The 10417-nt window shown below is 44.8% G+C and overlaps 1 pseudogene; it reads right to left on the bottom strand.

The window, feature by feature from the left end:
* Positions 1-3424, bottom strand: LOC128046906 (GTPase IMAP family member 5-like; annotated as a pseudogene).
* Positions 3425-10417: the final 6993 nt, after the last annotated feature.

The following is a 10417-nucleotide window of genomic DNA, read 5'->3' on the forward strand; positions in this document are numbered from 1 at the left end:
TTAAAGATGGTACAGGATGATCAGTAGAATAAGAAGGAAAAGTAAACTGCACTAAACAAGACAAACATAAATCTCATAATTCACAACGATCCAGGTTCTGAGTCAGAAGACTGTCTTGAAGGCTCAGTTTCTCTTGGCCTCTTTCAGGTCTTGCTTTTGCTTTGCAACCTGCAGCCATACCTTGTCCAGGTAGCGCCTCTGACCTTATCCACAGGTGCCACCCACCATCTGCTGGAGCATCTGTTCATCAAAGAAGAGCTCGTTGGTGAGGAAGGTGCCTTGGTGCTCCCCCTCCAGCCCCTCCATCATGGCCATCAGCTGGGCCAGCTGCTCTCTCTGCTCATCCCTGGAGGCCCAGTTGTTGGAGGTGCAGTACCACATCCACACTTCCGGACCAGGCTCCTCAGCCTGAAGTTGTCTGTGTTTGCAACGTACTCATCCAGGGATCCACCCTCTAAGTCCTCCTTGTTGGTGAAGAGGATGACCATGTACCTCTCAGCTCCTGCCCCAAAAACCTCCTTCATCCTGGTCACAGCCACCATGTCCTGCTCTCTGAAGTGCCCCAGCTGGCTCGGTGGCAGCAGCACGTGGGGCCCTGGCACCGACAGCAGGTAACAGGCTCCGATATTCTCATACACCTCTTGATCCTGGGCTTCGGCCTCAAAGATGGGGGGCATGTCTACCACCAGGATGGTCCTCCCATTCCACATGCCTGTTGCCCTCTGACACTTCCTGGTCACTGCCTGGGCCCCCAGATTGGACTCAAACACGGGCTGGCAGAGGATGCTGTTCCCGGTGGCACTTTTCCCACTGCCTGTTTTGCCTACCTCAATGAAGATGATCCTGCATTTAAGCTCCCTCTTCCTCCACCTGTCAGAGCACATGAAAAGTTAATGTGCAATCCCTATGGACTCAGTGTGTCCCCCTCAAAAAAATTCATATGTGAAACACTGATACTCAACGTGATGGTCACTGGTGGTCAGGTCTTTGGGAGGTGATGAGGTCTAGATGAGGGCATGAGGATGGAATTCCATGATGGAATTAGTGTCCTTCTAAGAAAAGAAGGACTATATTCATTAGAAGAACAGATGCTGAAGCTGATGCTACAATATTTTGGCCACCTGATACAAAGAGCCAACACTTTGGAAAAGACTCAACTCACTGGAAAAGGCCCTGATGCTGGGAAACACTGAGGGCAGGAGGGGAAGAGGCGACAGAGGATGAGATGGTTGAATGGCATTACTGACTCAATGGATGTGAGTTTGAGCAAATTCTGGGAGATGGTGAAGAACAGGGAAGCATGTCCAGGTCAGGCATGCTGCAGTCCTTGGGATCGCAAAAAGTCAGACACCACTTAGCGACTGAACAACAAAGAAAAGAAAGAGACTACTCTCTCTCCATCAGATGTGGACACAGCAACCAGGAAGTGGCTTCTCCCCAGACACCAAATCCCCCATACCTTGATCTTGGACCTCCCAGGCTCCAGAACATCCAGAAATAAATATTTCCTGATTACCACCCAGTCTTTGCTATTTGTTTTAGCAGTTTTAACTGACAAAAAGAGTAATACATGCCTCTTGAGGAGGAAGACAAAAAAAGAAAAAAAGGAAAAGATCTCAGAGGACTAGCACATCTGGATCAATTTGGCTGTCACACCCTCAATTCTCACCACGGGCCTGGGCTCAGAGTAAATATTCTTACATAGAGAAAAGGGAGCTCACACAGGGCTGGTAGAATAAATCACCCAGGATGGCCAAAGTCTTTAGGATTGATCCTTCTGTTAGGGGATTGAAACAGCCCACCCTGGCCAGGCACCATAGTAACCATTTGCATGAGTTGTTTTATGACAGGAGATCCTGATAAAGAATATGGAACTAATAAGCCACCACCAACTGGAAGAGTTCAGGAAAGGTCTAAAAGAGACACCTCGTGTCCGTCCACTTCCCAGAATTCCTCTTGCTAGCATCCATCTTGGCTGAGCTATGCGTGCACCACCAGGAAAGACTCTGAATTAGAATGATTGGTCAAAGACCACCTGGAAACTAATCCCATCACCATAAAATCCGACATTGCAAGCCACGCAGCAGAGCGGTTCTCCTGGGTTCCCTTACCCTACTGCTCTTCACCTGGGTGCCCTTTCTCAATAAAATCTCTTGCTTGGTCAGCACGTGTCTCCTCGGACAATTCTTTTCCAAGTGTTAGACAAGAGCCCGCTCTTGGGGCCCTGTAAAGGTCCCCCCCCTTCCTACAACACTTCCAGGATGCTGGACTTTTCCAACCTTTCCAGAACCTTCTTCCTATTCAGTTCCCACCCAGAAGTCTTTTTGATGGTCTGAGCTTCCTACAACCACTGAATTAAATATCTGTCCCATACTTTCAACTCCTCTCATCCCTGCCTGGTCTCTGTTTTATCACATGGCTGGGTTTTCTAAGAAAAAAATATATACTCAGTAAGGAGAGTATGACAGTGAGAGGGTAAGAGGCAGGAAAGCCAGGGGTCTCCAAACGGAGGAAACAGCTTGCAAGTGTCAGACATTTTTATCTCTCTTAAGCGGCAGGAGGAAACAAACTAGCAATATTTTTTCCTTCTCTATACAAATTTAAAAGGAGGTTTCTCTTAAAATACTGTGTTGCCATAATGACACCTGGTTTCACCTGAAGTTAACGATTCTCAAACCTAGAGATAACCAATGCTTTTTTCTTATGGAAATGTTTATCTTAAGCTATGCTAATGTACTATGCATTTACCCCAAACTCTGTCTTCAAGTCGGTTCTGCCTTTTGGCTCAGAACCTACTTGACAAACATATTGTTCCTCTAATATATGTAAATGAAACTGTTTGTATGGTGATTTGCCCTTCTTCAAGATTCAAGTTAATCATTTTATGGCCCAGGATGAAACATTTGGTGCCAAGATTATCCCAAAATGCATCTTATGGGTGAGGGGCCTGGTGCCATTCTGAGTTTTAAGACATTCCTTTCTTTCATTAACAGACGGCTAGTGACTATATAACATCCAGCTGAAGACTAGCAGGGGGGTACTCTTTCTGCCCCCTTCTGATGCCTATGTCAGAAGCTTTCTCTATCTCCTTTATACTTTAATAAAACTTTATTACACAAAAGCTCTGAGCAATCAAGCCTCGTCTCTGGCCCCGGATTGAATTCTTCTCCTCTGGGGGCCAAGAATCCTGGCGTCTTTGGGTGATTCAAGAACAACGTTTCAACAGCAAATAGCCTAGTAAGTTATGTTTCCTGGGGAAATGCATTTTCTTTGTCTTCAGGTGACTCTAGTCTTGTACCTTGAACTGCAGGTGGGAAGTTGGCTGCCACAGTGCTGAGTTCTTGACCCCCCAGTGTTGTGAAGGGCTCCTCCAGACCGTACTTGTGGTGCAGCTGTCTCTTCCACCCAGCCGAAGCCCTTTCATTTTGTTCTAGGGAGAGAACAGCCAACGATTGTTCAGACAAGTTGGATGTGACATCCAGCACAGAACACCACATTTTATAGACAAGGAGACTGAAGGGGGGGGGAAAAAAAAACTTCTGAAGATCAACATGATCTAATGGATGAGCTGAGACTAAAACCGAAGTCTGCTGACCCTTAGCCACTCTTGGCATTAGACTGAGGCTCCTAGTGAAGAGTATATAGACAGTCCCAACACAAGGGCACTGACACGTGGTTTCCCACCACTGGTATTTAGTTACTGACAAGATGCACTGTAAAACGTGCTGTCCACCCAGAAGACCAAACATGGAAACTGGTCATTTCTGGCCATCCTGGATGTCTCCCTTTAGGGTCTCAGTCTTGTCCTGAGTTCCAAACTCAAGATTTCCTGGCAAAGTTTCTCCCTTTGGTAAATTCACAAAAGAAGCTCTTGCCTAAGTTCTTCCATGGTGATGGTGGTGTAGAGGGTCACCAATCATCCCAGTTTTCCTTGGACAGAGAGGATCCCCTGATCAAAGGAGTGTCAGTGTTGAAACTGGGAGAGTCCCAGGCAAACTGGGACAAGGTGGTCATGGCAGAAGTAGGAGATGGTCTTGAGTCCAGGTGGGCAGGAGGGTGGACCATACATCCAGTAAAAGAGGGAACACCTGATTTGTTAGGCTCAGACCAGCTGTTATGGTACCAAAGATCTATGCTTCTATGCTCTCAGCTCAAACAGTCCTGACCAGTAACTCCCTCAGGGCCATCTCTCTCCTGCCCACTCTCCTTTTGCCTTCTCCCGTATGCCTTTTTCTTGATCTTTCTCCTTTTTCCCACCTCCTACTTCTTGTGCTCAGCGAGGGGATCCATTGAGGCCCCACCTAAGGATGACCCCTGATGCTTCATTACTGGGAAAGTTCTTCACAACCCTTTCCAAAACTGCATCAGGACCTTGCTGTGTGCAAAATTTTGGAGTATTTTCCAAAGCTCAAGGAGTTAATGCATTGTGGAATTTCAGCATCTAGGACAGATGAACCAAAAAAAAAAAAAAAAAAATACGTTTTGGAATAAATGAATTTCCTCCACCATCCATGGGATCATGCAATATAGAATATTATCTAACCTCTCCATCTGTGAAATTGGCTGCAATGGTTACCTTTGAAGGAAAAATAATTTAATAAATAAATTATTTTCATTTGAAAGTCAACATTCAGCTTCTGTCAGTTTCCTGAAAATATTTTGTAATTCATTCTAATTGTATTGTATTTTTCAAGCCAAAAGACAATTCTGCCTCAAGACTTCATTGTCACCTCCTGCCTGAGTTTCCAGCCTGCCAGTCTGCCCTACAAATTTCAGACCTACCATCCCCCATAATCGTGTGAGCCAATTCCTTCAAATAGATTTCTTCATACATATATCCTATTGGTTCTGTTTTTCTAAAGAAAATTGATACATCAATTCAGCTAATTCTCTCTGTTGAAACTTGGAAAAGAAACAAACCTGAAAATACTTTTCGTCTTTGGCTGGATCTTTTCAAGGAGGATTTTTAAGCATATTGCATAGGGGTGGCAAATGGGAGAACCGTTTCTTCTTCTTCTTTTTTTTTTTTAAGGTATCAGCTTGTTTTCTGTGCTGATGATCTTGAAACCAGGATGCTCTATTTTCTCACATATTTCCCTTGGGTCATCTTGAATGGTGGTCTCCAGAGAGGACCACTGAGTTGGGGCTCCTGAGCAGCTGAGGGTACCACACAGGTACCAGGTAAGTGACTAGAGTGATGAGGGGCAAAGAAGGTGATGCTGAAAGAGCTGCAGAAAGGGGAACTGGAGTGGGGAGGCTGGAGATGATATGCCTGGACTCATAGAGAAATCAAATGATGCTGTCCATGTGTTTTAAATATGAAGAAACTGAGGCTAAAGGGGGTAGGTAATACAGCAATTACATGAAGCCACCTGCACCCAGGACTGGTGTTGAAGGGATATCAGAGAGAGATGGCAACTCCTTCACTGTGTTATCTGGCCAATTTAGAATGCAGGCAGGACCAGAGAATGCCACTTGCCCTGGGTGCTGGAAGAGACTGGTCCCCTTGGGCTGCCCCTAAGTCCCTTGGGAACAGGTCAAGCAGAGCTACTTACATGATATATTTGACCAAGCAACTGATAGCCAGCCATCTCTTCCAAGAATGAGAGGCTTAAATTGCTGCTCTCTTTGAGCCTAGCCTGAGCAGAAAGAGAAGTTAAAAAAAAAGGCACAGGGAGAGTGGGCTTTCTCAAGAACCATCTTTCTCAACTATTTTTTGAAGATTTATTTATTCTCTCTAGCTTAGTGCAAATGACCACACCTCTGTGAGAAGGCTGCCATCATGTCCCAGATGCACCCTCTCCCTGCTCTGTCCCCTGAAGACCCCTGTGCCCATCAGTCCCCTCCCAACATCACCATCATCATGCTTCCTCCTGCCAACAACCCAGTTCCCTTGTTTTAAAGCCATCATCTCTTCATTCATTCATTTAAGCACTACTAAACATTTCTCTTCCCAATCTTGGAGGACAGTTGGACCAGTTTACAGAACAGCTCCTTCCAGAGACTGGGAAAGATGGTGCTTCCTTCTACCATGCTTGGATAGCCCCACTTGCCACCATGTCTCCACTGGGCTGAGCTGAAAGGGGCACATGGGGACGGCAAAGATAGAGGCACCCTTGCAAAAATTGTGAAACTGATTCAGTTTCAGGAAAATACTGAAACTGGCCTCAAATAGACAAAAACCTGGGCAGATTATCTTACTCTTTGCCGAAAGCATTTAGAATCTCCCCCACTGGCCCCACAGGAGAGTGTTGGAGAGGGTGACACGCTGATTTGGAATCACAGACAAGGTAGCATGATGAGACACTGTTACCATCCCAGGGAGCCAAGCAGGATAATCCTCCAGAATAACTCCCTCATGACCCCATTCTGGTTAATGCAGGAGATAAATCATTTTTTAAACAGTAAATTGTATTTCTTTCTCAGAAATAAAGCACATACTTTACCTGAGCAGATCATCTTGAATCCTGTTCCTAAAAGTATCTCCCCTCTTGAAAAAAGAAGTTTTCCTTCCAGTTTTCTGTTCCAGTGTATGCAACAGAAACAAGTAACAGATAGTTGGGGAGAATGTGATGGACAGGTACCCACTGCTAGGTTTTAAATGGATAGCCGACAAGGATCTACAATAGAGTCCATGGAATTCTGTCCAATGTTGTGTGGTAGCCTGGACAGGAGGGGAGTTTGGGGGAGAATGGATACATGTGATTGTATGACTACAACCCTACACTGTTCGCTGAAACTATCACAATATTGTTTCTTAATTGGCTATACCCCAATACAAAGTTTAAAAGTTAAAAAGTAAATGAATAAAAGTAGCCACCAATATTTTAAAGATAAAGGATTTCACCTTTAAAAATCTGAAATTATGTGGTTACCAGTGGGAAAACTGGGGTGGGGTGTGGGGGGAGGAACAATTGGGAGATTGGATTGACATATATACACTAATACATGTGTGTGTGTGTGTGTGTGTGTGTGTGTGTGCATGTGTGTGTGTTCAGTTCAGTTCAGTTTAGTTGCTCAGTCGTGTCTGACTCTTTGCGACCCCATGTATAGCAACACACCAGGCCTCCCTGTCCATCACCAACTCCTGGAGTTCACTCAGACTCATGCCCATAGTGTCGGTGATGCCATCCAGCCATCTCATCCTCTGGTGTCCCCTTCTCATCGTGCCCCCAATCCCTCCCAGCATCAGAGTCTTTTCCAATGAGTCAACTCTTCCCATGAGGTGGCCAAAGTATTGGAGTTTCAGCTTTAGCATCAGTCCTTCTAAAGAACACCCAGGCCTGATTTCCTTTAGAATGGACTAGTTGAATATTCTTGCAGTCCAAGGGATTCTCAAGTCTTCTCCAACACCACAGTTCAAAAGCATCAATATTTGGTGCTCACATCCATACATGACCACTAGAAAAACCATAGCCTTGACTAGATGGACTTTTGTTGGCAATGTAATGTCTCTGCTTTTGAATATGCTAGCTAGGTTGGTCATAACTTTCCTTCCAAGGAGTAAGTGTCTTTTAATTTCATGGCCGCAATCACCATCTGCAGTGATTTTGGAGCCTAAACTAATAAAGTCTGACACTGTTTCCACTGTTTCCCCATATATTTCCCATGAAGTGATGGGGCGAGAGGCCATGATCTTCGTTTTCTGAATGTTGAGCTTTAAGCCAACTTTTTCACTCTCCTCTTTCACTCTCATCAAGAGGCTTGTTAGTTCCTCTTCGCTTTCTGCCATAAGAGTGGTGTCATCTGCATATCCGAGGTTATTGATATTTCTCCCAGCAATCTTGATTCCACCTTGTGCTTCTTCCAGCCCAGCATTTCTCATGATGTACTCTGCATAGAAGTTAAATAAGCAGGGTGACAATATACAGCCTTGACGTACTCCTTTTCCTATTTGGAACCAGTCTGTTGTTTCATGTCCTGTTCTAACTGCTGCTTCCTGACCTGCATACAGGTTTCTCAAGAGGCAGGTCAGGTGGTCTTGTATTCCCATCTCTTTCAGAATTTTCTACAGTTTATTGTGATCCACACAGTCAAAGGTTTTGGCATAGTCAGTAAAGCAGAAATAGATGTGTTTCTGGAATTCTCTTGCTTTTTCCATAATCCAGCAGATGTTGGAAATTTGATCTCTGGTTTCTCTGCCTTTTCTAAAACCAGCTTGAACATCTGGAAGTTCATGGTTCATGTACTGCTGAGCCTGGTTTGGGGAATTTTGAGCATTACTTTACTAGTGTGTGAGATGAGTGCAAGTGTGCGGTAGTTTGAGCATTCTTTGGCATTGCCTTTCTTTGGGATTGGAATGAAAACTGACATTTTCCAGTCCTGTGGCCACTGCTGAGTTTTCCAAATTTGCTGGCATATTGAGTGCAGCCCTTTCACAGCATCATCGTCCAGGATTTGAAATAGCTCCACTGGAATTCCATCACCTCAACTAGCTTTGTTCGTAGAGACACTTTCTAAGGCCCACATGACTTCACATTCCAGGATGTCTTGCTCTAGGTGAGTGATCACACCATTGTGATTATCTGGGTCATGAAGATCTTTTTTGTACAGTTCTTCTGTGTATTCTTACCACCTTTTCTTAATATCTTCTGCTTCTGTTAGGTACAAACCATTTCTGTCCTTTACCGAGCCCATCTTTGCATGAAATGTTCCCTTGGTATCTCTAATTTTCTTGAAGAGATCTCTAGTCTTTCCCATTCTGTTGTTTTCCTCTATTTCTTTGCATTGATTGCTGAGGAAAGCTTTCTGATCTCTCCTTGCTATTCTTTGGAACTCTGCATTCAGATGCTTATATCTTTCCTTTTCTCCTTTGCTTTTTGCTTCTCTTCTTTTCACAGCTATCTGTAAGGCCTCCCCAGACAGCCACTTTGATTTTCTGCATTTCTTTTCCATGGGGATGGTCTTGACCCCTGTCTCCTGTACAATATCATGAACCTCATTCCATAGTTCATCAGGCACTCTATCTATCATATCTAGTCCCTTAAATCTATTTCTCACTTCCACTGTATAATGATAAGGAATTTGATTTCAGTCATACCTGAATGGTCTAGTGGTTTTCCCTACTTTCTTCAATTTAAGTCTGAATTTGGCAATAAGGAATTCATGATCTGAGCCACAGTCAGCTCCTGGTCTTGTTTTTGCTGACTGTATAGAGCTTCGCCATCTTTGACTACAAAGAATATAATCAATCTGATTTCTGTGTTGACCATCTGGTAATTCCAACGAACATCTGGGGCACATCTGCACCCCAAACCAAGAATCTGCCACCTTTCACTGACCTGAAGTGGACCACCAGGCATCTCCTCACACCCAGCATTTACCCCTTCTGCACAGATAGCTTCTTATATGTAACTCCAGATGGCAGTGAAGGCTGAACTCAAGCAGGCATCTTGATTGCGATCCTCTGGGGATCTGGTCCTCTTGTTTCTCATCAAACGCCCTGTCCTCAAGTTAGTCATGTTTTGACTTGCATGCGTGCTCAGTTGTCTCAGTCATATCTGAGTCTTTATGACTCTATGGACTGTAGCCCACCAGGCTCCTCTGTCCAAGGGATTCTTCAGGCGAGACTACTGAACTGGGTTGCTGTGCCCTCCTCCAGAGGATCTTCCCCACCCATGGATCAAACCCATGTCTCTTATGTCTCCTGTATTGTCAGGAAGTCTCTTTGCCACTAGCACCACCTGGGAAGCAAGGCGTGTGCTCACGCAAATTACCATGAAATTTGGAGTTCGATCATCTTCTGTGTCGGTTTTTTTACTACTCACATATGAAAACTATCTGAAAATGAACCCATGTCTCCTGAAGCTCCTGAACTGGCGGGCAGATTCAGGGGGAAGCAAAGTTTAGTAGATTTCTTCATCTGAGTGGACTTGCATTTCCACAGAAGCCAGGTGCACATTTGTCTCCACCCACAGTATGATTTAGGCAAAGTGATGAATACTTAAGGGCAGCCTCCCACTTCCTCTGCTTCCACACAAAGGCCTTCCTGGGGGCCCCAGGGCTGAAGTGCCTCTCTGGAGACGTTCTTAGGGTGAAGGGGGCATTACTAGCCCATCTAGGTTCAGATTAACTCTGGGAAAGCAACACTAAACGGGACATAGAGATATAGGTAACTCTTGGTTCTTTGCTTAGTTTGGAGAAGTGTGCTAAGTCATTTCAGTGGTGTCTGACTCTTTGTGAACCCATGGACTGTAGCCAGTCAGGCTCCTCCACCCATGGAATTTTCCAAGCAAAAATACTGGAGTGGGTTGCCATTTCCTCCTCCACGGGATCTTTCTGACCCAGAGATCAAATCTGCATCTCCTGTGTTCCTGCATTGCAGGCGGATTCTTTATTTGTTCAGCCATAATGCAGATTAACACCCACACTTCACATTTGCAGTGAAAGCCACACTTAACTTACAAACTATTCATCC

This window comes from Budorcas taxicolor, chromosome 4 (genome assembly GCF_023091745.1).
Source record: "Budorcas taxicolor isolate Tak-1 chromosome 4, Takin1.1, whole genome shotgun sequence".
In the NCBI taxonomy this organism is placed as follows: domain Eukaryota; kingdom Metazoa; phylum Chordata; class Mammalia; order Artiodactyla; family Bovidae; genus Budorcas; species Budorcas taxicolor.